At 43.2% G+C, this 27,838-nt stretch overlaps 1 protein-coding gene and 1 pseudogene across 2 annotated transcripts in view; one reads left to right on the plus strand and one right to left on the minus strand.

The window, feature by feature from the left end:
* ADAMTS12 (ADAM metallopeptidase with thrombospondin type 1 motif 12) overlaps positions 1-27,838 on the minus strand; it is a 2,873,463-nt gene that overhangs the window by 2,698,906 nt on the left and 146,719 nt on the right. The gene's annotated exons all lie outside the window — the stretch shown is intronic.
* LOC144819089 (reticulocalbin-1 pseudogene) overlaps positions 13,876-27,838 on the plus strand; it is a 32,566-nt pseudogene continuing 18,603 nt past the window's right edge.

A 27,838-nucleotide genomic window follows, 5' to 3' on the forward strand; every position in this document is an offset into this window, starting at 1 on the left:
TTCCCAGTCAGGACCGTAGATCACTCGAGAGAGGTCTGCTCGGAACCAGTGAAGTTCGGATGATCGGCTGCCAGACGAGGGTCTATCGGGCAGGAGCTCTTCCCGATCGTTGCAGTCGTTCACACTGTCGTCGGGACCTCTCTCACTGGATCCACGTGTCGCTGATGGGCCCCACGTTTGGGACACCAATTGTAAAAAGGTAGGGCCGATGTCGACCAAGAACCTTCAGTGTATGCCCGGCGTTAGCCGCCTCTCATACCATCCGATATTACCAAACAAAGAGGCAGGCGCTGGAGACTGGAAGGCTAGAAACAGGAGTTTATTCCGACGGAGCAGAACACGTCAAATCAGACAACAGGGTATCTTCTCGAGGTGCTCTAACCGCATCTCTGAGGCCTGGCCTCTTATACACAGGTTTATGGCTTTATTACATTTATGACATCCGTGGTATTGCTTTGAAGTTCAAAAAGGAATCTTTGGAATCCCCGGTTCAGGCCCGTTCTCACACATATCTACAGTAGAGGTCCCCACCCAAATCTCAGCGTGATGGCTATCGCGCAGCTGGACATTCCGCTGGGAACAGGAATGTGGGCGATCGGTCGGATCTAGGGGTGTGAAGGCATTGATTAATCCCCGCTCCTTTGATGTGAGGTGAGGTCCTACTGTAAGGGGCAATAAACTGCATCTGTTGAGCTAGGTGATGGCCTGGGATCAGGCAGGGAGGAAGAGGTCATTAAAAAGGGCCTGTTCTTTGAATGAGATGAAAGAGCGAGGGGGTTCAGCACGGGATGTGGCTCGGAGACAGGGTCGCACTGGAGGTGCGTTTATGGCCCAGGCAGGAGAGATCGGGGGCTATCAGAGCGAGGGGGATGCTTGCGAGGCCGGAGAGGGAGGGACAGAGACGCGCTGGCTATCAGCAGTGGGCAGAGAGGCCATGGTAATCAAAAACGGCTGCTGCTTACGCGCACGTATAGATCTGAAAAGGACAAGATGGCGCCGATAATGTTTATGCCACACTCTAGATTTTAACACTGCGTGGTAAAAGTTGCGTTGTAAAGGATGTTTCCCGTATATGTCTCAGATACACCTACTAAGTCCTTCTCCCTGTGATTACTGAACGTCTTTAAAAGGATTTCATGGAACTTAAATAACATGGTCTATGTCAAGGTCAACATTCTGGTATAAGGAGTTAGTGATACAAGATGTGGCTCTAAAGTATGTTGAGATCAATATGTATGGTGACCTCGCCATGTGCTACAAAGATACAACAAACGTGGCACCAGTCTCCAGACTGAGTTCAATGAATTGGCATGCTATGTGGCATACATGGCCTTTGACCACATGTTGTGTGTGTATATGTGTGCCACTCAGACATTGACCTCATTCACACTTTGCCTAAATGCACATGAAATAGCTCTGTCAAGGCCTAAGTTGCAGTTGCACACCGGGGTTGTTGCATGTGCATGAGAGAATAATAAGTAGCTCGTGGCAGTGTAATGTGGACCACTTTCCATGTTTAATGTAAGTCTGGTATGACGGGTGAACCTTTAAAGTACAGATAACCCATTTACAGAATTCTCTGTTAGAGGAGACAACATTCAAAGTTTCATAAGGATCTGGTCACTTGGCTTTTTACCTCTTCAGAGATTCAAAAATTAAGTTTTTATTAGATGTAACTTCTTTTTGCCAAAAAATCAACTGCCTGGTAAATTGTGCGTTGTAGATATTCTTACAAATGTGAGGAAAGACACACCTTCACTCTGCTTCTATTCTGCAAATTAAAGAGTAAAGTTTCTGTATATTGCGTAGAAATATTTTCATACATTTGATATCATTTTCAAGCCAGAATATCTTTGAGATAAACTTTTATATTTGATCATCGGAATGTCTATAATTGCAATTTCGTGTTTAAACATAATTGTATTGCTTGAATGCAGGTAAAAACGTATGGATTTGTCAAAATTAAAACTAGAACAAAGAGGACTTTTTTTGCTAGAAAACAATCTATGCACTGTACACTTACATCTATATGTTTTTGATTACTATACACAATATCTTTAATATTAATTGTTCATCAACTCCATAAAAGGAGATGTACTCCATGGATTTTTGGCCCACTGAACATCAAAATAAAGGATAACACATTTTTGAATAGGAAAAGCTCTCTATTATTTTCTTTTGCTAGTATAGACGATTAGACATGAAGTGCCATATAGAGAACTGTCTCTTCTGTCGAGTACTGATTTGTTTGCAAAGATGGTGGTGATAGAGCATTCTTATATTTTCTTCTCTCTATTGTGGCATCTCATGCAACAGAAATATTTTAGTTTTCTCCGACCTAAATGCCCTGGGCCCTACTATAATTAGAGTGAACTCCCATGCAGGTAGATATTTATGAGCATTTGTATTTGATATTTATGAGCATTTGTAAAGCGCTAACGTTCGCTCCCAGGGGAGCATCATGGCGCTAGGCGAGCTACAGAGAAATACCTGAGAAAGTGGAGTAAAAGTGAGAGAGAACTAAATAGCCGCCAGGACAGAGGAGTCTGGTAATTTATAGACCCATGTCTTGAGGAGTTTTCTAAAGTTGTTCTCATTGTCTATGGCTCTGAGATTGGCGGGTAGGGTGTTCCAGGCTTTAGCCGCCAGAACATTAAAGGATTTTCCGCCCTTAGTCTTATATTTGAATCTGGGAATTTGAACCAAATTTGTCCCAGAGGATCTCAAGCAACGCGAGGGGTTATAGCGCGTAAATCGGTTAACAAAATAGCGGGGTCCTGTGTTTTGCATGGTTTTGAAGACTGTGAGGAGCAGTTTGAAAAGGATTCGTTTGTGCAGTGGCAACCAGTGGAGCGAATTCAAGGCTGAAGACCCAGATGACCTTCTGGGGAGTTGTAAGACCAGTCTAGCTGCAGCATGTTGGATGCTCTGTAGCTTTCTGAGAGTAGATTTTTTCACTCCGGCCATAAGGCCGTTGCAGTAGTCGAGTCGGGAGAGTATAAGGGCTACCGCGACTGACTTTCTGGCTGCAATTGGGAGGAAATCAAAAAATTTCTTTAGAGATTTTATTAATCCGAAACAGCGACCTGCGGTGATCTTGACGTGGTCATCAAAAGAAAGGGAAGAATCGAATTGTACGCCCAGATTTCTGGCTGATGTAACTGCACTGGGAGGGGCCTCTGATCCTGTGGGCCACCAATCTTTCGGGCAAAAAGAGAGATTCTTACCTAATGGAATAATCTCCGTCTTTGCACTATTACATCTAAGATGATTAGTATTTAACCACTCAAAAACATCCAAGAGGCAGTTTTTGAACCGGAGATCTGCGTCAGTCAGTTGTTTGTCAAGGGTGACGACCAATTGAGTGTCGTCAGCGTAAGACGTGACCAAGATCCCATGTGATTCTATCACAGCTAAAAGGGGTGCCATATAGATATTAAAAAATAAAGGGCTCAATATAGACCCCTGTGGCACTCCAGATGTAATGAGTTTTTCGCTGGATAGATGAGGTCCTAGTGACACAGTCTGAGACCTATTTGATAGAAATGATGAGATCCAGGCCAGGGCTGTGTCTGTCACGCCGATCTCTCGCATTCGATTAATTAGGATGGCATGCGAGATAGTGTCGAATGCTGCTGTAAGATCCAGCAGGATGAGGACAGCTTGCTTGCCCTCATCCTGCAGGAATTTGATGGAATCAGCAAGTTCGATCAAAGCTGTTTCGGTGGAGTGACTGGAGCGGAAACCCGATTGCTGAGGGTGCAGGATGTTGTGGGCTTCTGTAAAAGTTTTAAGCTCCTCATGTACAAGATGCTCCGTGACTTTGCCCAGAATGGGAAGTAAGGAGATGGGGCGCATGTTAGTCAAATCTGTAGGTGATTTGTTCTGTTTTTTCAACAGAGGTTTTACAGTGGCCTTCTTCCATTCGGCAGGTACAGTTCCGGATTCAAGGGATTCATTAATAATACCATTAATGTAGGGATTGACTGTGTCAATCAGGTGGTGAAGAATGATGGGGGGACAGGAATCAGTGGGTGCTCCTGATTTACAGGCCCGGATTGCCTTGCTTGTCTGTTGCAAGGAGACTGGTTTGAAACTGGAGAGAGGAGGGTAGTTAACTGTTACCTCCAAGGGAATTGTCGAGGGTGGGGGAAAGTCTTTTTGAATATTAACAATTTTGTCAATAAAGTAATCAGCAATTTGATTACACAAGCTCTCTGAGGGAGGTATATCAGTGGTGAGAGCTTTTGGATGAGTGAAAGACTTAACTATGGTGAAGATAGTTTTTTGATTTTGATGTGCTTCCATTATAAGATTGGTGAAGTATTCCTTTTTTGCTGATTTTATGTCAGAGAGATATAATTTCCTCTGTTGGACATAGCGTGTTTTGGAGACCGCGTCATATGCTTGTCTCCAGTGTCTTTCTAGTCTCCGACATAAAAGATGACTGTCTGCAAGGGTCTGGGTGTACCAGGGGGCATTTGGTTTTTTCTTCTTAGGGCCCTTTCCTTGATTGTTTTTGGGTTAAATATTAATCGCGACTATTTGGTTCATCCAGATATGGAAATTGCAGGAGTCAATATCAACATCTCCGGTTACAGTGGGGGGTGAGGGCAGTGGTTTTGACTCCAGCTTTATTCGTTCGGCCACTTTCTTCCAGTTGACTGTAAAGGTGGCTTGTGTGAGACTAGGGCTGGGTAAGATGGGAATAGATGTCATAATGTCAAAAGGGATGAAGTAGTGGTCAGTCCAAATTTGAGGTAACGGAGGAAAAGTGGAGAGGGTGGAGAGATTGGAACAAATGCCATCAATGGTGTGCCCAGCACTGTGAGTGGCCGTGTTAATGCGTTGGGAGAGTCCAAAGATGTTCAGGGACTGTAGGAAGGAGATAGAGTGAGGGTTAATAAGTGATTCCATATGTAGGTTCATGTCGCCAAGGAGCGTGAAGTTAGGGTATTGTAGCATGAGTGCTCCGAGGGCCTCATCTAAAGAGTTAAGAAATGAAGTAGGGTTGCCCGGGGGACGGTAAAGAAGCCCAAGCGAGAGAGAAAGTGAGGCAGTGATTTGAATTAAGAAACCCAAGCTTTCAACGTCCTTAAGGTGGCATAAATCAAATGTATGACAGGGAAAAGTTTCCTTGATGATTAGTGCTATCCCACCACCTCGACCTGAAGGTCTATCCCTCCTAAATATGGTAAAACCAGGGGGGAGGGCAATAGCAAGGTCAGGGTTGGAGGAGTCATTAAGCCAACTTTCGGTGATGAACAGGGCATCGAGATCTTGGATTAATATTAAATCATGCACGTCTTGGCAATGGCAGGCTAAGGACCTGGCATTCACCAGACCTCCCTTAAAGTAGGTGGGGGGGATTTTTAGAGGGATGTGCGTGTCGGCGACATCATTTATAAGCGGAGGGGGAGTCCATTCACAACAAGGACATACCAGGGGGCTGGAGAGGGGGTCGATATGGGGGCAGTCACAACAGTGGGGAGCAGGTGGGGGGAGTAGGGACAGTAAATAGTTGCTATCATACCTGATGGCAGGTTTCAGCCCGACAGCATGCCCTGTGCCCAGCGCGGTCCGGTCGCGGACGGGCACAGACGGGCTTGGCTTAGGCGCGGCTTCGGCGCGCATCCGGCGCGCCCGCTGCGCCAGCCCGCTGCGCCGTCTGGCCGGTTCACACATAATGTAGGGAGAAAAGGGGGCGGGAGTATGGCGCGACTAGAGCGCTCTCCCTGCCTCCCTCAAGATGGCGCCCACCGTCACCGGTAATCGGCAAGAGCGGCACGAACTGTGATCTTTTCAAAGTGTCAGCGGTGTCAGTGTGCCTGATAAAATATTTCCCCTTAACTTTAGGCAAGCCCCCCAAGTCTAGAAACTAATAAAAACAATTAGGTTAAAAAGCGCTCAGAGCTTTTTCACAGTATTCAAGGTTACATAAAATATCCACAAATTGCTCCACAAATTGCAGGGATTCAGCGCAGCTCGCAGCCCCAGTTGCCTCACTGGGGAGAGCTACTGTAGGGCACCGAGCGCGAGGAAGACGCAGTTTAAATATTCCAGGGGGGCGGGAGTATGGCGCGACTAGAGCGCTCTCCCTGCCTCCCTCAAGATGGCGCCCACCGTCACCGGTAATCGGCAAGAGCGGCACGAACTGTGATCTTTTCAAAGTGTCAGCGGTGTCAGTGTGCCTGATAAAATATTTCCCCTTAACTTTAGGCAAGCCCCCCAAGTCTAGAAACTAATAAAAACAATTAGGTTAAAAAGCGCTCAGAGCTTTTTCACAGTATTCAAGGTTACATAAAATATCCACAAATTGCTCCACAAATTGCAGGGATTCAGCGCAGCTCGCAGCCCCAGTTGCCTCACTGGGGAGAGCTACTGTAGGGCACCGAGCGCGAGGAAGACGCAGTTTAAATATTCCAGGGGGGCGGGAGTATGGCGCGACTAGAGCGCTCTCCCTGCCTCCCTCAAGATGGCGCCCACCGTCACCGGTAATCGGCAAGAGCGGCACGAACTGTGATCTTTTCAAAGTGTCAGCGGTGTCAGTGTGCCTGATAAAATATTTCCCCTTAACTTTAGGCAAGCCCCCCAAGTCTAGAAACTAATAAAAACAATTAGGTTAAAAAGCGCTCAGAGCTTTTTCACAGTATTCAAGGTTACATAAAATATCCACAAATTGCTCCACAAATTGCAGGGATTCAGCGCAGCTCGCAGCCCCAGTTGCCTCACTGGGGAGAGCTACTGTAGGGATATCTCTAAATTCCTGGTCCATAACCCAAAGACATAAATCCTTCTTTGATTAATCTTTTTATGACGATAGGAAAGGTGATTCTAGATGTTCCAAAACATCACCATAATTTTCCAGTTTACAATCAAATCCCACTCAATTCACAGTTTCAATGAGGAAACAGAGACACAAATGAAAGTCTCAATCGGATTTAGAGTTTGAAAGGTTTCGGTTTTAAAGAATCCAAATTCATTAGTATAGGCAATCTCTTCAGTATTTCAGCTAGAAATATAACAGTTTTCATAAGAGCACTAAGCATTTGTGAAGAAATTGCTTAAGACAACTTACAGAAGTACACATTTCTGCTGCCCACAAGATAGTTGTATGGTTCTAAACTAACAGTAATAACCTACTCAGAACCAGGGAAAGGAACTTTAAGAGTCTCTAGGGGCATTTTCCAGAAATCTAAGAAAAAGGAAAATTCTAGTTCAAGTTTGGCAAGAGAGTTTTTCTCATTCCATCAAACAATAAATCCAAAGGAAAACAATTCCATCAAACCATCCAAAAAAATACTTTATTCGGTATACAGCAATACCATAAAAGTACAATACAATAAAAATCACAATGTTTAAAACTTAATACAGAAATATCTCTACGATCCATACGAAATATTAACCGGTAGCTATAAATTCATCTCACGTCATAAAGATGAAAAGCCTTATTAAAAAATGGGAGATCTGGTGTTCCTGGACGGGTTACATTATGATCCATCAGGATTGGGAGAAAAGGGTAGCAGTCAAACAAAGTGCAAAGTGAACCCCCCGCCAGCATGATTTATTATATAAACAATGTGATTACTAGTGCAAAAGATTAACAACAAATGCCATCATCCAACATCTTTGTGTTTCTGAGTCTTGCGGCCATTCTTAAAAAGTTAACAGTGCAAGAGTGTTAGGGCCTCTGCAGAAAGTTTTGGAAACAGCAGGGTCACCTGTGCCTGTTTAAACCCAGCATCCTTTAAAATATCTTTTAAAAATAACTTCCTGGGGTCAGCGTAGTAGGGGCACAACAAAACAAAGTGGAGAGTGCCCTGCGGAGACTTTTGGTCGCAGCCGCAGGGACCCCTCAACTCAATCGCTGTTATGTACCCCAAAGGATACCCCAGTGTGTGGTGCAATAGATTCAACCTAAATCTGGTCATTAAAAAATGGTCCTGAGCATTATAAAAATAGGGCAAATACAGTTCCATTCCTATGCTGGTGTGCTCTAACCGAGGGTTTGACCAACTCCCTGTCTTCCCTTGTAAAGGCCATTTTCTGTAGAAATTCTGTCTTAAAGATGGCCTTGTCCCTAGCTATCAGATTTGTCGGTTGATTAAAATGATCAGCATGGCCCAGGCCTGACAGGGTTTCCCTCACATATTTGAGCCAGGGAATGTTCCGCCCATGCTCCCGGGTGATGCAATCCATTATTATCTGCTGGCTTAAGAGCGCTACGGAGTTTGTCCATATTTTAAGCCAGCAGGTAATAGGTTTCAGTTGGATCCTATCTCTAATATAAGTGAGGCCCAATTCTTCATGAATCGAATGAGAAGAAGTGCTCTGGGGGACCCTAAGTAACCGCCGTAGGAATTTGTTTTCTTCAATTTGGATCCTCAGGGGGTCAACGAAGCCCCAAACCTCGCTGCCATATAATGTTTTAGCAATACAAATGGCATTATACAGGTTCAATATTTGCTCCGGTGACAAATGACCCAACCTGTTTGCGAAATTCATAATTGCCCCAGTAGAACTAGTTAGGGTTCTGCATTTCTCATCTGCCAATACCTTAAAACTGATATGACTATGAAATCAAATTTCCAGATCAGAAAAGGCCTGCACTTCTTCCAAACAGTGGGTGCCGATACTGTAGTTAAATTTCCTACATGGTCTTTTCCCCATCTCCATGACATAAGAATTAGAGAGATTGGCAGACAAGTTCAGGTTCTCCATGAAGTACACAAAGCCATCTATAAGATACTGGAGACCCCATGCAGTGCGTGCCAGAAGCACTGCATCATCCGCGTAAAGCAGGTCCGGGATTCCTTTTCTTCCTATCCTCGGGGAGTCCACCCCTAGTGCTCTAAGCACCTTATCTAAGCCATTAATATATAAAGTAAATAAAAAGAGCACCAGGATACAACCCTGTCTCACTCCTCTAGCGCATGGGAAGGGATCGGAGGTGTCTCCCTCCTCGTTAAATCTGACCTGGGCTGAGGTATACTGGTGCAAAGTTCTTAAAATATTGACAAGGCCTGGGTCATGCCCATGTCCCCCATCGACTCCCACAGCTTCTTCCGGTTAACCCGGTCAGAAGCTGCCGTGAGGTTCATAAATGCCAAGTACACCGTCTCATCACTAGAGACGGTGTACTTGGCTACCAAAAGATAGAGATTGAGGCGTTGGTCAGTGGTTGAGCGGCCAGGCCTAAAACCGTACTGGGTATCAGAGATGACACCATGTTCCTCCGCCCAATCAATTAACTGATTAAGAATAGCCCTCCCCAAGACTTTTGATGTTACATCGATGAGAGAGATGGGTCTATAACATTGTGGATTGTCCCTATTTAGATCAGCACAATTACTGCGGTGGACCAGGATGATGGCATACCTGATTCCACTGCTGTATTTATCACTCTGGTTAAAATGGGAGCCCACAGTTCCACTTGACTCAGAAAAAGGTCGAGGGGAATCCCATCAGGACCCGGGGCCTTGTTCCGGGTCAGGCCCACGATTCCTGCTTTTATCTCTCCCAGAGAGAAAGAAGTTTGGACTGCACATAGGTTCTCTTCCCCTGCCAGTGGTGCTAAATCATTGTTGCTACCATGGTTATAGAGGCCTTGAAAGTGCTCCACCCAGGCCTAAGGCAAGACATGACATACAAGCTTGGGTTTATTGAAGTCTTGAAAGCAAGGTTTGTTTATTACTTTCCAGAAAGCCGATGTGTCCCTTAGCTTGGCCGCTTCCCTTAAATTCTCCCATGCCTGTTGCTGCAGTGATGTTTCGCGGTGTTTTAATGCCTGTTTATACCGCCCCCTGCAAGCGGACACCACTACCTTGTCTTTAGGGACAGTTTTTAGAGATACCTTCAGTTCCCTCAAAGCACTGGAACATTGCCGATCGAAACACCTGAGGGTATCCTGTTCCTTTCTTGGCATTGTGCGCCTGAGCAAACCATTAATGCATTTGGCGACTCCCTCAAAAGCAGTAATTAGGTCTGCCTGCTCTACTGATAGATCAAGACACTTCCAAACCAACTGGTCATTACCGTGAGTAGCGCCCTGTAAAACATCTCACTGTTAACATTAGACCACCTCAGTCTCCTTCCTTGGTCGATGGCTGAGATTGTACCACCGAGCTGCTTACGGCGTGGGTGCTTAGCCTGGTCAGGATCCCATACGGACAAAACTAAGGGGTTGTGGTCAATGAAAGCACTAGATTCTATATTAAAACTTGTGATCCAGCACTTTAACGTGCTCGGGACAAAAATAAAATCAATAACAGTGCCCCTTCCCTTTCCTTTAATAGTTGGGTTAATCTGATGGTCCATGCCCACTCTAATCATATCCATCGTGTGTGTGAGGGCATTTGTACCCAGGAGCTTACTTAGCTCACTTCCCACCCTAGTGTGTTCCATGTGCAGCCCCTCTTCCACTGGACAAAAGGACCATTCTGCCTCACTGCTAATCAGGTGGGGGCACAAGTGGCAATTAAAATCTCCTAATAATACCAATTGAGCGCTCTGACCCCAAGCGCTTCGATTCCTGCCAGCCTGTGTTCCAACTCGACCAAACTAGCTAGGGTCTGTCCACCTGAAGTAGCATTGTAAAAATTAATAAGGGTTAATTGTAGGCCCTTGGTCATGAACCGTAGCCCCTGTATGCAATCTGAGTCCCAAGCTAGGTCCTCCCATCTCCACCACAGCCTCAGGGCCACATAGGTGATCAGGCCTCCCTTAGCTCGCCCTGATGGGGATTTGCGCGCTGGGACAAAATACGATTTGTAACCTTCCAGTGCTAATGCGCTCCCACATTTCCTGCAGAAAAATAATCTTTTTAAGTAGGTTAACCAGTCATGATTTTTTAGTTTGCTGGACAGTCCTACTACAGTCCAGGAAATTATGTCAATGTTTCCCTTCCCTCCTTCGAGTGGGGTTTCGGGCCTACGACTAGTATAGGCTCTTGGAGGTGCAGGGGGAGTGCAAGGGTTTGTCTCTGGGCCTAAACTACTATTGGTTCTGCGATCATTAAGGGATGTGGGTACCTCAGCCATCGGCGTGGCTATCCCTCGTTTGTCTCGCTTAGGAGGCACCCTCTCCCGGCCAACCCCATGCTCTGGCAATGGCCCCCCAGTCAGTCAGTCCAGTTCGTTTAGAGCAGAAGCGCTGTGGAGCGGCACGTACCGATTAGCTGACAAAGCTAACCGGCCCTCCCCATTGAGCCTGAGTGGGTGTCACCTTGGGTCTTCGCCAATATTTAAAAGCATTGGGTCCCTGTAAAAGAAACCGAGTGGAATCATTCTAATACTTGAACCACCCTCCTCCTGATAGATACCCTACCATTGGTTGGCAAGAAGTTCTCTTGCCAGCTGTGGATACCTAAAGTTTAGAATCACACAATCTCCCGGAAAAGCCTTCCTGCTATTTCCAATCCAGGATACCCTTCTTGCCATGAGAACATGTCTGTGATGTGTGATGTTGAAGCCTACATTTTTAACCAGCCAGTGAACTACCTTATTAATCAGGGAGCGTGCAGTTTCTTCCCTCTCTCGCTGCATGCTGGAATCCCTGTCAAGACCACGGTATAGGGGCTTGCAGCCGGTGGGAGATCAAGTACAGGGAGACCCCTGGTATTTGGAGCATAATCCACTATTAATGGGCCTGTTTCATTAGATATGGCAGGACCGCCCTCGGCGGGTCTGGTTGCTATAAGGGTGATGGATCTATGCTCCAGCCTCTCCTCCCTTGTCTGCGCATTGTCTATCCAGGTGCTTGATGGTCCTGAAGCCTTACCCTTGTTGATTCCCTCCATTGGGCCTTTCTTTACCACCTCCTTCCTACCAGTGGACCGGTCACGCTCCTTGTTGGCCCCCCCTATGCTTTCTGACGTGTCGGCGTCCTTGGCATGTGTGTTAATCACTGACGTTACATGCCCGATAAGTATACATTACGCGCACAATGCGCATGCGCGAACATCCTAACCCGGCAGAAGCTGAGAATGGCGGTTTTGAATTAGACGCCTTTACAATCCGACTACCCGGTGAGTGCAAACACAGCGACCTGTAACGTTAAGAATGAGTGAACAATTCTTGTTCACAGCACGGTTGTGATGCAAAGTTTAGACGCTGAAACTAGGAATTCTTGTAAACAACCCGCGTAACTGACATGCAGCAGCTTAAGGACAGCGCGTATTTTCCATTTAGTAATGTGTTCAGAACTACACCTGAATTTGGGTTAACTGTTGCATCCTTTGATTAACCTAGACGTTTTTCGCAATTTAAGCCACATTTGAGCATTATTTAATCCTGATTCTATCCAATATATTGTGATTCATTGTTTAGCTATTTTTGAATGTATTGCATTGTTGGTTTTAACGCAGACTGTGACCTGCTTCCCTCCACCAATTTTTTCCATGTTTTATTCACTTCACAGAAATGTATTTCCCCTGATGAAGTGCCTCCAAGCACGAAATGCATTGGGCATGTGGATTAATCATTTGATGTGAATCATTTGACATGTACATTTTCAAAAGAATAACTTATGAACTTCTTTATAGTTGTGATGCAACAACGTTACCTTTCACGAAGTGAACTACAGTCAACAAAAGATCAATGTATAAATTGAACTTTGGAATACAGCGTTGACATTTATTCACAAAGAACTTGAATTTAACCATTGAGGACCCCACAAGAGGTAACTCTCTCAAAAGAGTGCGGTTGGCCAAACTGTCAATCCAGGCAGCATATATTTTCATTGTAACAACTCCCCAAAGGGCAGAGGGAGCAGACCGGCCAGCACCTAAAGTACCAAATAGTTTGAACTTTTGAACACTAATATTGAGTGCCACGCCACCCCCCCACTTAGTATCTTATTCTGACCCTACCAGCGTGAGCACCTACAGTTACCAGAACCATCCAAGATGGAATATGAGGACATTCGGAACATTACTGAGAACAGAGCAAACACGTTTGCATTTTCCACGGAGGAAACGAATAGGATTTACTCCTTGATACAGGAAGCAGACCCCACAGCTGCGGGCACTTTTTCTTTACAGAGTTTATTGAAACAATTGTTATACACTTCCAAGAGAATTATCAATCAAAAACTCCACGCAGGAACATTAATTAGATACCACAAAGATCAGAGAATACCGAGAGGGTTACGAATTGCCCTAAAGCCAACGTTGTGCAGGAACAACCCAAAATTCACAGAACGGTGGTTTGAGATACTGAACAAATGTTCATTGGATTTAATCCTTCTGATCGTGGAAGAATTATCCAGAATTATCGAAGATCTTGACAAAGATATCAAACGCATTCAAACCAATTTGGAGAATAACCTATCAAAGGAAGATTTAGATAAGGCGCTAGAAGACATATCCATTCAACTCGACAAGTATACAAGAGAAATAAACGACAGAAAGATTCGCAAATATAAGCGGGATACTGTTGATTATAAACTTGGGGAAGTGTACAACTGGGCAGAGGTTTATGCTCAGAGACGACAACAAAGGCCATCCCAAAATCCTTCCTCGGATGAAGGTAGCTCAACATCATTTGATTCCACGCAAAGAGAAACACAGAGAACTGACAGACGGGGCAAACAACAGGACAATAGAACTGACTCTCCTAGTACCTCCACATCAAGCACAACTGAAAGGCCTTTTTTAGGGAGAGGCCCAAGCCAACACGTCGAACCAGGAGGAGCAAGAACACAAAAAGACTCAGGTCCGTCAATTGCCCAATCGACACGCAGCAAAACAACCTAGTGATTAACATCTCAAAAGAGAAATTATCCAAGAATCAAATTTCAGTATTACAACATGGCTTAACTTTCGTACCCACGTATAAAGCAACTGAACTTGAGGTTGAAGTGAGTTTTTTCAAATTTATGAGGACCCTGCGGTTGAGGCATTTTTTCACAAACGTAGCAATTGAACAAACACCCGTTTCACAAACCGAAGACACCCTACTAGGTTTAAGAAGCAAAAGTACGTACCAAGCGCCAGTGAGCCACAAAATCTTGGATTCTTATGAAACAATCACGTTGAATGAAATAAAAGAACTTTTCAAAAAACCTAGCTCAAAGCGTTCAAACTTCTCTGTACATGAAATTCGAGCTATAAAACAAATTTCTGAAAATCCCAGAATCAAATGCTGCAAAGCTGATAAAGGAGGTGCAATTGTTGTAATGGACATGGAGTATTACACAGACAGTGTGCAGAAACACGTGTATGATGAAAACCTTTACATGACACTTCCCAATGATCCCACTAACATCTTTAAGGAAACTCTGACTACCATCATTGATAAAGCTGTCGAGATGGGCACCATAACTGAAAAGGACAGACGTTTTCTGATCCAAGACCATCCCAAATGTCCTAGCATTCACATGCTTCCGAAGATTCATAAAGATCCGATTACACCCCCCTTCAGACCGATTGTGTCGACAAGGGGTTCCATTCACGAACCTATCGGAAAATATCTAGATAAGCATCTTCAACCACTTGTGCAGAAAATGACTACCTATGTGCGGGACACCACCGATTTTCTAATTAAGCTTAAAGAGACAGAACTGGATGACACCACAGAAACAACCATCTGCACCATAGATGTTTGTTCACTATATACCTCTATTCCCCATAATAGAGGCATTGAAGCTCTCGAGTCATTCTTAGTCAATCACAACATCAATCAAGAACTAAAAATCTTTCTGTTAGAACTATTACATTTCACATTGTATCATAGCTATTTTTCATGGAACGATCACCATTTTCAACAATTGGCAGGTACCTCAATGGGGAATTGCGCAGCGCCCTGCTACGCAAATCTCTTTATGCACAGACTGGAACTCGACCACATTCTTGAAAATCCCAGATGGCAACATAAGATTCAAAAATATTGGAGATATATTGACGATATTTTTCTCATATGGAAAGGTCCACCAACTGACATGATGGAATTCATGGATGACATAAACAGCATTGATGATCATATACAATTCACCCACAGCATCAGTACAGGCTCTATCCCTTACTTGGATGTTCTAGTATCCATACAAGACAATTGTTTCCAAACTGATGTTTATTCCAAAAAGACTGACAGAAACAATTTACTGATTTTTGACAGCTGTCATCCGCTGTCACTTAAACGTCATTTACCCTACTCCCAACTTCTGAGAGTGAAACGAATTTCATCAACCGACCAAATTTTTGAAAGGAACGCAGAATCAATGATCACAAAATTCAGAGAACGGAAATATCCAGTGACAATTCTAGAAGAAGCAAGAGTCAGAACACAAGCTATCCCAAGAGAAGAATTGTTGAAAATTAAGTATAAGGAAACAAACCAGAACAGACCAGTATTTGTATCAAAATTTTCAAACTCAAGTAACCAAATCAAGAAAACTATTTTGAAAAATTGGGATATGATCGAAAAAGAGCCTGATTTCAAAGGAATTTTCAACAAACCACTATTCGCTTACCAAAGATCAAGGAATATAAAAGACCTTATTGAAAGAGAGACATCAAACAAAAAAGAGAAATTTTCGGGCACAATCCCATGTGCCAACTGTGGGCATTGTAATAACATTATCCGTGGGAACACTGTGAACCACCCAACCACAGGTAAAATCATAAACTTGCGTACAAACGCCACATGTGATTCAAAAAACGTGGTTTATCTAGTAAAATGCCCGTGTGGATTGGCCTATGTGGGCAAAACGGAGAGAAAAATTAAAATTCGAATGACAGAACACAAGAGCACCATAAGGAACAAATCCACAAAGGCACCAGTAGCTGTACATTTTATCAACAACGGTCACAACATCAGCCAAATTCGCTTTTTGGTTTTGGAGTGTGTTCCTGCTAAACAAGGCTGCGATAACAAAAAAAGATTGATCCAACGTGAGATGTTTTGGATCAAAAAGTTGAATTCCTGCCACCCCATGGGGCTTAATGAACGACTTGAATACAGTTGTTTCCTGTAAACCTACAGGAATACCATGAACTCTGACTTTTTGACATTTGTTGTGTTATGTTAATTTTATTGAATTTCTAATATCATGTTTTTTCTGCATTTAAAATTCAGCAATAGGTTTGAGTAGGAGTTTATGTTATAAGGATGGAGTTTACAAGCTTCAACAGGACTCAGCCATTTCACCTGATAGCATTATATTAGCTGCTTACATAGGCACCATAAGCACAAGTAACCATCTCAAGATGGCCGCGCGCATTACTGAGAAATCACACACATGAACGTGGTTTTAATGAAGTTTTTTTTGTGGTATTCCAGCAAGCACTTTATACCAAGCACGTTGAATATTTCCCTTTACTCGATTGTGAACATTGGGTTCCCATGGCAGAGTGTGTCCACTTTACATTCACTGACGTTACATGCCCGATAAGTATACATTACGCGCACAATGCGCATGCGCGAACATCCTAACCCGGCAGAAGCTGAGAATGGCGGTTTTGAATTAGACGCCTTTACAATCCGACTACCCGGTGAGTGCAAACACAGCGACCTGTAACGTTAAGAATGAGTGAACAATTCTTGTTCACAGCACGGTTGTGATGCAAAGTTTAGACGCTGAAACTAGGAATTCTTGTAAACAACCCGCGTAACTGACATGCAGCAGCTTAAGGACAGCGCGTATTTTCCATTTAGTAATGTGTTCAGAACTACACCTGAATTTGGGTTAACTGTTGCATCCTTTGATTAACCTAGACGTTTTTCGCAATTTAAGCCACATTTGAGCATTATTTAATCCTGATTCTATCCAATATATTGTGATTCATTGTTTAGCTATTTTTGAATGTATTGCATTGTTGGTTTTAACGCAGACTGTGACCTGCTTCCCTCCACCAATTTTTTCCATGTTTTATTCACTTCACAGAAATGTATTTCCCCTGATGAAGTGCCTCCAAGCACGAAATGCATTGGGCATGTAGATTAATCATTTGATGTGAATCATTTGACATGTACATTTTCAAAAGAATAACTTATGAACTTCTTTATAGTTGTGATGCAACAACGTTACCTTTCACGAAGTGAACTACAGTCAACAAAAGATCAATGTATAAATTGAACTTTGGAATACAGCGTTGACATTTATTCACAAAGAACTTGAATTTAACCATTGAGGACCCCACAAGAGGTAACTCTCTCAAAAGAGTGCGGTTGGCCAAACTGTCAATCCAGGCAGCATATATTTTAATCTCGCCAGCCCCGTTGGGCCCTAACCCCCTCTTCAATGAGGATGTGTGAGTAAACTGGAGAGTTGCCCCTCAATCACGTTCAGTCTCTCGTGCAGGGGCCCAAGCTGGGTGGTTAACATTATTTCTAGTTTGGACCATAATGCTATCTCTGTCCTGCATCATCTCTTTCTCCCTGCAGTTTTGACACTGAGCGGTGGTTACAGGCCCCACTGCTTCACCGACTCCCTTCACTTTGGCTACACCCCTCTGTCTGGACTTTTTTGATATATGATGCCCCCCTCTTCTTGGATAATTGCCTGGGGCCTTGGCATCAGCCAGAGGTATGGCAGTAGTTGGAGTGCCCTTGGCCTGCAGAGCCTTTTTTCATCGGGTAACCACCTCCCCGCAATCCCTTGGAGTATTTATTTTGCCTAGAGTATTTGGGGGTGTCACACTCTCTTCTTTCCCTGATCCTACCAGGACAGGTGTCATAGAAATGAGACCAGTGGGACCCTCTATCTCATGCCTGGCAGTCTGAGTCTGGTTCCAATCTGCGTCAATAGACTGAGTGTCTTGTGGTGAAAAAACCCACCCCCTGTGGCAATGATGTAATGTGAATTGTAGCCGTTGTTGTATTATCAGTTACCATGTTAAGTTGACCGGGGGGAGGGGAGGATCCCAGTAAGAGGGGATGTACACCTAGCTATAGGACCCATAGAGGATCTCTTATTTTCTGTTACAATTCAACATCCTCTTAGTTCAGTCAGCATAGGGAATAGGTGGAGAGTGCTGTTCATAAGAAAGTAAATAAGTGCATGCAAGTGCGCCCAAAGAAAAATAATTTGAGTGTGCTACCCCTCTTCTGGGGTTTCTTTTTTTTTTATAAGTTAATAATGAAATGTCCATGTCATGTGGTGTCACACCACCATAGAAAGGCCATTACCAGTCTAGGATGCACATAGGTAAACTAAGGAATGCATCAGCAAAGCGTCCCATGTTTGCCATCAAAATGGAAAGATTCACAAATGTTTATCGGCTGTTAATAACATGGCTTTTCTCACAGATATAAGTGCCTTGTTGGTCTCCCCGTATGCTCTTGCTGGTTACAGCGCTTTGATACCTATGGTTTAATGCACTTTACAAATTTACATTTATATTTAAAGAGAAATATAATAGAAACACACATCATCATAGGTAACTCAGTTCATGCTTCTTCATTTCCCTTGGGAATGAATTTATGCAGAGAACACAGAATGCATAATTTGCAATATGAAAATGCAACATTATTCGTAGTCACTAAGCCATTGTTAAGAATATGGCTTAAAGGTTAACACTAGACATGTCCTAACACGTAGCCTTTAACTTGACTTCACATTCACTCCAACTAATGCATATGTGAACATTACTAAATTATATAAATTGATAATATTTCTCATAAATCTGTATTAATATTCATGTGCTAACATCATAACACATTACGTATGCTTAGTTATGCTTGATTACTGGAAATTTCACAAATTCTATAAAAATACAAGTTGTTCTACTTCCAAGTTATAACATTAATTTTGACATTTTCATAAACTATATCACTCCAAATATCATTCTCTAAAATCTCAATCTTCTAACTCGATATTTAGTAGTAACCCACCAACATTTCTACTCCATGTTATTTCCCCATAGCACTCCTAAATTACACTATATGTATAATTTGCATGACTGCTTATCTCTTATGTTTTAAAGCACTTCCTTATGGTGCTTCTCCTACTCTAAATTTCCCTTTTTAGGGCTCGCCTGCTGTGCGCATGCGCATAGCTGGCGAAGCTCTATAGGGGCTTAAACAGCGTTTACCCAAGCATGATTCCACTGGCGATTTCTTGAAGTGCATGTGCTTTTTAGGTCATTGCGCAAGCGCAAGCCCTAAAAAGCGCGTGCACAATGCCACCAGCCGCCTGCCTGCCTGCCTGCCTCGCATTACCACATCAAAGGCAGCTTCTCAGCGTGCGCTCATCCCCTAATTATTCACGGCCGGCCGGCCGTACTTTCAGTTTCACGGCCGCCGGCCGTGTCTCCTTTTATGCTAACTCCCTCTGTACCTCTCCTTGCATCCTCCTCTTTACTTCGATTCCTGCCGTTTTCTCTCTTCTCCGGCTGTTTGCTTTGCTTCCTTGTTAGGACTTGTGCCCTGTGTGTAACGTAATCGGTGCAGCCCTGAATCTCACTATAGCCAGAAGCCTTTCTCGCTTTTCCCCTCTCCAACCCCCTCGCTCATGCAGCCAGCTCGGTTTTATGTATCTGGCGGGATGTGTTTGCAGCACGCTATATTTGCTTTCAATTACACAATGGGGCCACACCCACCACTCGCTGGATGGGTGTGCAGCTCTCTTAACTTGTTTATTATTTATTTTTACATTAAATTATGGGGCTTGCACGTTTTGTTCTGCGCAGCTCCAACTCGCTGTTTTTTTTTTTAACATAAAATCATGGCAGTTGCGTGCCTACTCCTGTCCATGATTTCACCCAAACCAAAGTGTTGCCAGAATCGCCCTCAGCAACATCGTAAAATAACCATGTGATATTTTTTTACAATCTTGTTTTGTATGCAAGCAAGAAGGCCCCTGGAAATGGCTACACACGGAAAGCACCAGGCAACTAGGGATAGACATCAGTGAGCAGAGGCAGAAAATGAACTCCAAGAGGCAGGGCAGTGAGACTCCACACTCACTCACCAGGACGTGTGTAAACAAAGCTACAGCCAAACACGTGAGCTGAGATTATATGCCTGTTTTCAGACAGGAATAGAAAGGCCAGGTGCTGGTCTGACAGTACCCAAACATCATCGTTAAAAACGGAGGCACTGTCAGATCAGAAATTGCACGCGTCCGGCATAAACTCAATTAAAAAAAAAAATTGTGTGACAGAAATGTATGTTCTACGCAAGCACAGGTCCCTTCAGATTAAAGGGGACGTCATGGCCAGTTCTATATTTTGAGCAATGATGTAGACTAATTTTTCCAGGAATAGCGGTAACAAGCGTTTTAGTGAGTGTTTCAGGTTATCAGGAATTAAGCACCATGACTCCCCTGTTCCTTTTGAACCTAGTTGCACATTTCCTGCCCGCATCTGCTTTGGCAGGAAGTAAATAACATGCAGCGTGTGTGAACAGGAGCAGTCACCCATTTTGTGAGCGATGTACACATTAGCACGTGTGCTCCGGTACACGCACCAAGCATGCTCCGTCCATAAGCAGTAAAATAACGCACAGCCCTTGTGAATAGGAGCACTTGTGCACAGCTCTGTGAGCGCCGTACCACCGCCATGTGTGCTCTGGTGCACGCACTGAGCCCACCCCGCCCATACACAGTAAAATTACGTGCAGCCCCTATGAATGGGATGAAAACTAGGAATACCCTGACCTTTTCTTACTTCTCTTTTTCTGTACTGCCTCCTTCCTTTCTGTTTCTTTCAACAACCATATGATTCTCCCCTCACCTGTCTCTTCCCCCAACATTCTGTTTTTCCTATACCCTTCTCTCCTCATACCCTTCCGTCTCCTCAATGCCCCATCGTACTTTCCTTGCCCGTCTGTTTCTTCTTAGCCTTTCTGTCTTTAATAAGGCTCCTATTTCTCCCCTGCCGTTCTTTCACTCCATTTGCCCTTCTGCTTTTCCCCATGCCTTTCTGTTTCTCCCCCTGCCAACAGTAGTAAGAAGATCCATCCCTTGCAGGGTGCCTCGGTCATTTGAATGAGCCATTCACCATCAGAATGAAGTGTTTTTTTTGTAGGTTTTTTAAAGCAGTGTGGGATTATGTTGCAGCCAGGCAGTTGTACAAGGAACTTAACACTTGTATTCTGTGCAGTGTGCATTGGTATAATGTGTTTTCCACCTTGGGGGAAAGAACAAGCACATCTCAACATGTTTCCATTAAATGCAGTATTGTTTTGTACAGCTGAGGATGTCAGTTGTCAAGCCTTGTTTCAGTATACATTTTAAGCTTCATTTGACATGGAGGCAGTACAAATGAAAGTTGAACTTCGTGGTCTTGACCTATGTTAATGTGCAGGCTCAGAACGAGTCCATGCACCGGGGATTGCTAAAACTGCATCATCTGCAGTACATTTTAAGAAACAACTATCTGTACTGTCTACAGCGTATACCACAACTCATACACTTTAAGATATAATGTATGCATGAACAGCAGCGCAGCTTTAAGAGATAATGTATGCAGGAACAGCAGAGCAGCTTTACCAAAACCAGCTAAAGGGCATTTCATTGTATTTCACGATATGACCCCAGTCCCCCACCCCCGAGCTTTCTGTATTAAACGATGCAGCTCCTATAGGAATACTTTTTAGAACACAACAATGTGAACGTAAGAACAGGAGACTTAGATGCAGTGTTTTGTGGGAGGACATTGATTCTGGAGGAATGGATACCCTCTTGTGTGATTAATGCACTATACAAATTACCGTAACATCTAGGTGAATTGTAATCTGTGTTGCCACAAACCTCATGCCTGAGTACCCGCTCTCAATGAAGGTGGATGGAATTATAGGCAGGCTGTTTACCCTATACTGAAATACTGCTCAGAGTTCAGCAGTGAACCCACAGGCCGATTCTCAGCAACATACAGTTAACAGTGCGCTCAATCTATCGATCTATTGCCCTCACTCTACCTATCGCCCTCACTCTACCTATCGCCCTCACTCTACCTATCGCCCTCACTCTACCTATCGCCCTCACTCTACCTATCGCCCTCACTCTACCTATCGCCCTCACTCTACCTATCGCCCTCACTCTACCTATGGCCCTCACTCTACCTATGGCCCTCACTCTACCTATGGCCCTCACTCTACCTATGGCCCTCACTCTACCTATGGCCCTCACTCTACCTATGGCCCTCACTCTACCTATTGCCCTCACTCTACCTATTGCCCTCACTCTACCTATCGCCCTCACTCTACCTATCTATCACCCTCGCAGCATCACTCTGTGCAACCATTCAACAACAACTGGTTCAAATATGTTCTCTCAATGTTTCAAGCTTTATTACAAATGTCACAAAAATATGTTAATATTTCACCTCTGTTCTTGGATTTGTCACAATAAAATACACTGAACATATTCTTCACAAAAGTTATTTACAATAGTTTAAGCTATTGCTATTATAAATTACAACAACTTTTATTTCAGTATTATTTAAAAAAATTAAAAGACATTTGTATTTGTTAGATGAATACATCTAAGTCACGTACATACAAAACATGTTGCATTACAAATGCTATAGGTGTCACATTTGAAAAAGTTTACAGTATTGGCATTGTAAATGACAAAGCTATTAATTTTGCTATTTTCAAGACAAACACATTAAAAAAAATTGTCATTTACAAAACCAATAGCTCCAACTTTTCTACTGCGAGACCTATTGCATTTCCAATGCTTGTTTAAGATGTTTTTTATCTAAAGTGTGCAACCCGTAGTTTCCAAATTCGTGTTTTTGTTTTGCTCATAAATGTATCTGGTTTTACAATTCACGCTCTACCAGTGGATGCATCACAGAGAGTTGTTTTTTAATAGAGAAATTCAGACTGACTGACCTAAAATAAGAGGGAAAAATGAGAAAATGCATGCAGCCTTGTGAGATAAAGAGCTTGACGATTGTGTTAGGGGTCCTTTTTATACTGCACATTAGATTGACAAGAGACAATAGAGATGTGCTCAAAAACAATAACCCCTTTAAATGTAGTTGCCATGGAAATAAGCTTAAGAAATAATAAGAATGTATATTTCATAAAGAGCTTCATAGCATATGCTGAAATGGCTCAATATGATGTAATTGTATACCATGATATGTGCAGGCCAGACAACAGCAATATTAATACATTCAGTGGTATGGTATGCCATAACCTATGCTTGCGTATCAATGTAAATACCCATAAAGGAAATGTCAATGTATGCCATAATCTATGCCCGCACAACGTCGTTACTGGTAGAAACAATGTCAATGTATGCTAATATCTAGGCACACATACCTTTGTGAATATCAGTAAAGACAATGTTGATTTAGGTTATGACAAATAAGCACAATGTTGCTAATGTCCGTAAAAATTATATCAATCACTGACACATTATTTTCAGAAGTTCTAATGAACTCATATCATTGTTGTTGGATTCACCCAAGGTGACCTCCCCATCAACCCTGAGTCAGAGATACATGGTCAGACAAGCAATGTGACCTCAACCTTGCCTATCAAATGATAGCTCACAGGTGGTATCTCATTAGCCCAAGACAAATGCGCACCCAGGGAACCCTGATCGATCCCACAGATAAAAGGTTGCACCACAAACAGGTCAGAGGAAATTGGCCTCAATAAAACACTTTTGGCAAAAGGCATATATTCCCCAAAAATACCACAAAGCTAGATGCCACATGTAGATTAAAATAGAAAACAATATACAGAAAGAGCGTGAAAAATCAAGAAAAGTATGTTGTGTATACAATTTCACAATTAAGATTCAAATATATTAACTCCAAAGAAAAAGTCCTCCAAGATGCAGCTGTTCAATTCATTTTCTTTATTCTGAATGATGTCAGTCAGCCTCCAACCAAGATTATTATAGATACAACACAGTTAACAGCCAACGCCTTTCGTCCCCATTTGGGACATCATCAGGGCTCCTTGAGTATTTTCAAATTATAGTCCTTGCTGTAAATACTTTAGTTCCGTGTGTTGATATCTTAATGCTTCTATACCCTGGTAATAATACAAGTCCTGTATCCAATTTTTTCTTTTAAACTCTATCCTTTTATTAAATAGTATGCGTCGCGATCCAGTCCTATGTCCAATATTATTCTCGCAAATTGAGTCCCTTTGTTAAATATTATGCATAACCATCCAATCCTGTCCTGTGTTTCAATTTGATCCCTGGCGAACAGTCTATTCCACAGAAATGCTTCTCATTTTCTTTAGTCCAATGGCAAGTAATCTCTCCAGTATATACCTAATATCCACAAATCGTCAGTACCACAATCTGTATTCGGCGTCCAAGTCAGCGACGCATTCCCGACTCCTGGCCCGATAAATCCGGAATGAGGAAATTGGCATCAATAAAACACTTTTGGCAAAAAGGCATGCATTCCCCAAAAATACCAGAAAGCTAGATGCCACATGTAGATTAAAATACTAAACCAAGCAGGACACGACATGCACACCACACATAGTGCCAGACATCCGTACACATACACACTGTGCCACACTAGCTCTCCCATAGGTTAAGAGCCATCTGTGTTCTTATTAGATGCCCATACTTGTTAATTTATTGCTAAAATGCTTTTTCAACTATGCAGAATTGTTTTATTGTGGCTCATGAGATGTATATATTGCCAGCTGAAACGTACAACTAGGGACTTTCTTCAGACACACTCGCCTGACTGCTGCATTTAATTAAACCAATACATACAACAATGTGGTCCTAATGACCAAAGGTAGATATTAATATACGTATTAATAATCAACCAACTTGATCCTTGCGAGAGAGAAAAAAAGAACAGACTTGAAATTAAAAAAAAGGTCATATGGGCCTACTCTGCTTTGGCTATTTTCTACATAGGCTATTTTCAACTACTTGAGCCAGTGTTCCATTTTTGAAAAAGTATAGTTTTTGTCTCTGACAATTCTCTTTTCTTTCTATATCACTTCACACAGAAGCACTTCTATGAACACTTCTCTATGCACCACTCTGGAGCAACTACAAAAAAATTCTAATGTATGTGTTTATTATTGAACCAGTGCTTAATTTAAGCCTGTGGTTTCCCGGTGCTCAGCACCATCACTTAATCATCAACACTTGCGCCTTTCATGAGCACCAGTTAAGGACACATTCATATATGGTAGGCACTGGGAGATTAAGTGATTTGCCCAGAATCACAGGATGTTGAGCCAATGCCAAGACTCCTATCTGGTTCCCCAGCTCTGAAGTCGGCAGCTCTGGCCATTGCACCACATTGTGTCCCCACTTTCATGGTTAGTAGTTGGTTCTATCTTAGGCGGTGTGAACAGGAGAAATGGGCGGGTGCAAGCTGCCTCCTGGCTAGAGCCCCGGTGCTTTTTTTTACAAATTACCTACTGGTGCAGATGTGTTTTGTCAGTTTGGGAATAGAAGTAACACTGTATTGGCGATTGAGAGCCTGAGAAGAAGACCTTGACAAAGAACACTGAGAGCCAGAGTGTTAAGTGACAGTCTCTATTCAGTATTGCTGCGAGGAATAGCAGGTAGCCAAGAACGATATTGTTCTCATGTTTGGTAGGGAACAATCGCGATTTTGCAGCTTATAACATGAGAATGGAAAAGACAATGGAGCTCTGATGATGTGAACAGAGGTGTGTTACTCAAAAGTGTTGTGTGAAAATAACTGGGGTTGTCACAGGTCATTGTTGGCCACTATCCCTTTGGACTTTGAGAGGTACAGGCCTCTATGCTTTTACCTTGAATTCTTTGCTGAGTGTGGCTTAGGCTAACACTTATTTCCCTGTCCCTTGAAGACTTTTGACTGAGCTTCTGAAATGCACTTTCCTATATTTTTCTCTTTTTCTGCATTTCCACAACCTTTTGAGATTCCTTTAGTTGTAATCACCTAATTCCTTAAGACTCTTTGGGGCACATTAGGATGGCGGGCGGACATTGTCCTCCCGCCAACCTGTCGTAACAAGGGAGTGGCCGCCATAAGGGCGGGGGTCCCGTATGTGCCATTAGGATGCGCCCGCCACTGTGCATCCCTAACATTGTAGCGGGCGGTGCACTCAGCAATGCCCGCCACAATGCCCGGGAGGCATGAAGAGCACTTCTATGCACAACATGGGAGGCACCGCGTGGTGCCTGCCTTGTTGTGCATGGAACTGCAGGGGGGTACCATAAGTACCCCTCTGTGCACCCCCCACCCACTCGGAGTCCGTGGGGGCCCCCGACGGGCCCCTCAAGCAGACTCCGCATGCCTTTCTGCCACGGAAAGGCATCTGTAATGACATTATAATATGGCTGGCGGTGTCTATTAGACACCGCCAGCCATATAGAATCCTTTTCCGCCCTGTCGACATGTCGACCGGGCAGAAAAGCATGGACAGTCTTTCCGTCCGCTGCGGACCCCCCAGCCATAATAATATGTCGGGGAGTCTTTTGTACAGGGATGGTGGGCGGATTGCCCCCGCTGGGCCTCCCGTCATCCTAATGGGGCCCTAAGTTAGATGGTTTTAGACTTTACTCATGTCCAGGAGAGAGCATCACAGACTCATCTCTGAGCATCACATTTTCTTATTAATCTTCTGTCTTGCTGTAATTGACCTACTTCTTTGCCTTATGCTGTTATGCCTGAACTTCTTTAGGAAGTTGGGCCATCCTCTTGTCATCTTGTATCTTTACAGCATTTTTTTTAGATGTGTATACCTGAATCTGACTGCTAACCTATAATAACAAGTCTTCACTTTATTTACCGATTCCTCGTCTTCATTGTGTAGCCAAATGGGTTACACTGTTAATTAGAATTTTGATTGATACTAACTCCCTTCATCTCTCAGTAGACATATAAAATACACACAAGAAAATAAATAAAGAGGCTGGCTCAGCGCTACATCAGTTATTGTTTGGGCCAAGTGTCATTTCAATATTCACACCAGTAGAGGCTTTCCCTTGTCCGGCGTCGATAGGGATTGAATCATTTGTTGAAAATACTAGTGTAGGATGAAAAATGTAATAGTTTGAAGATGCTTGTGCTGATAGTGTGCCTCTCTGGCCAAAACATTGCCACCAACTTGTTTGTTTGCATGTACACCCTCCACAATGGTGTGATGTCAGTTCAATACAGTAAAAGTTTTGAGACTTTTTTTTACCATCATTGGAACAGTTGGTTGAAGGGAAGATAAGAAGAAACTGTGGGGCATATTAGTAAGAACCTCGTTAAAATTATCGCTGTTTTAGCGGCAGAAAATTCAGCTAAAACTGTGATAATGGGCTTGCTAATATGTGTTATCGAATTCCAATAGAAGCCCAGAGTAGATGTCCTGCACATGAAAACTGCCGCTAAAACGGCAACACTTTTAACGAGGTTCTTGCTAATATGCCCCTGTGTTTTTAGTGGGTCATGTTTGGGGTGATGTTCCATTATCCAGGATTGTGTATCAGCCAGAAATTGGGCTACGATTTTGCAGTCTTTGTAAGAGAAAATTTTCAGATGGCAAGGAATATTCTCTGTGTAAAAGAGGTATACGTTTTGAGTGCTTGAGAGATGAGGCAAGTGGTTGCATACAAACATTGAAAAGAGTTAGAGTTTACCGATTGAATTTGCTGACATTGAATTTCATTGTACAGCAAGAAGTAGCTGAGGACTACACCACTTATACCCCTAAGTATCAGTAAGAGATTCCAAGATAGTAGAGTGATTTACTGTATCAAATGCTGTCAAAAGATCCAAGAGGATTAAAATGCACAAGGCTGCTTTTATTTAAAATACACAGATCATCATCAGGGGTTTTTAGAGCTGCAGTTTCTCGCTTACATTCTGACCTGAAGCTAGAATGAAGCTGAACTAGGATTTGGAGGTCAATTGTCATTGATGTTCATCAGTTTTTTTCTGCTAGGGTGTAACGAAAGAGGTGATTTTTTT

The sequence above is a fragment of the Lissotriton helveticus genome, chromosome 2_1, assembly GCF_964261635.1.
Source record: "Lissotriton helveticus chromosome 2_1, aLisHel1.1, whole genome shotgun sequence".
Taxonomy (NCBI): Eukaryota; Metazoa; Chordata; class Amphibia; order Caudata; family Salamandridae; genus Lissotriton; species Lissotriton helveticus.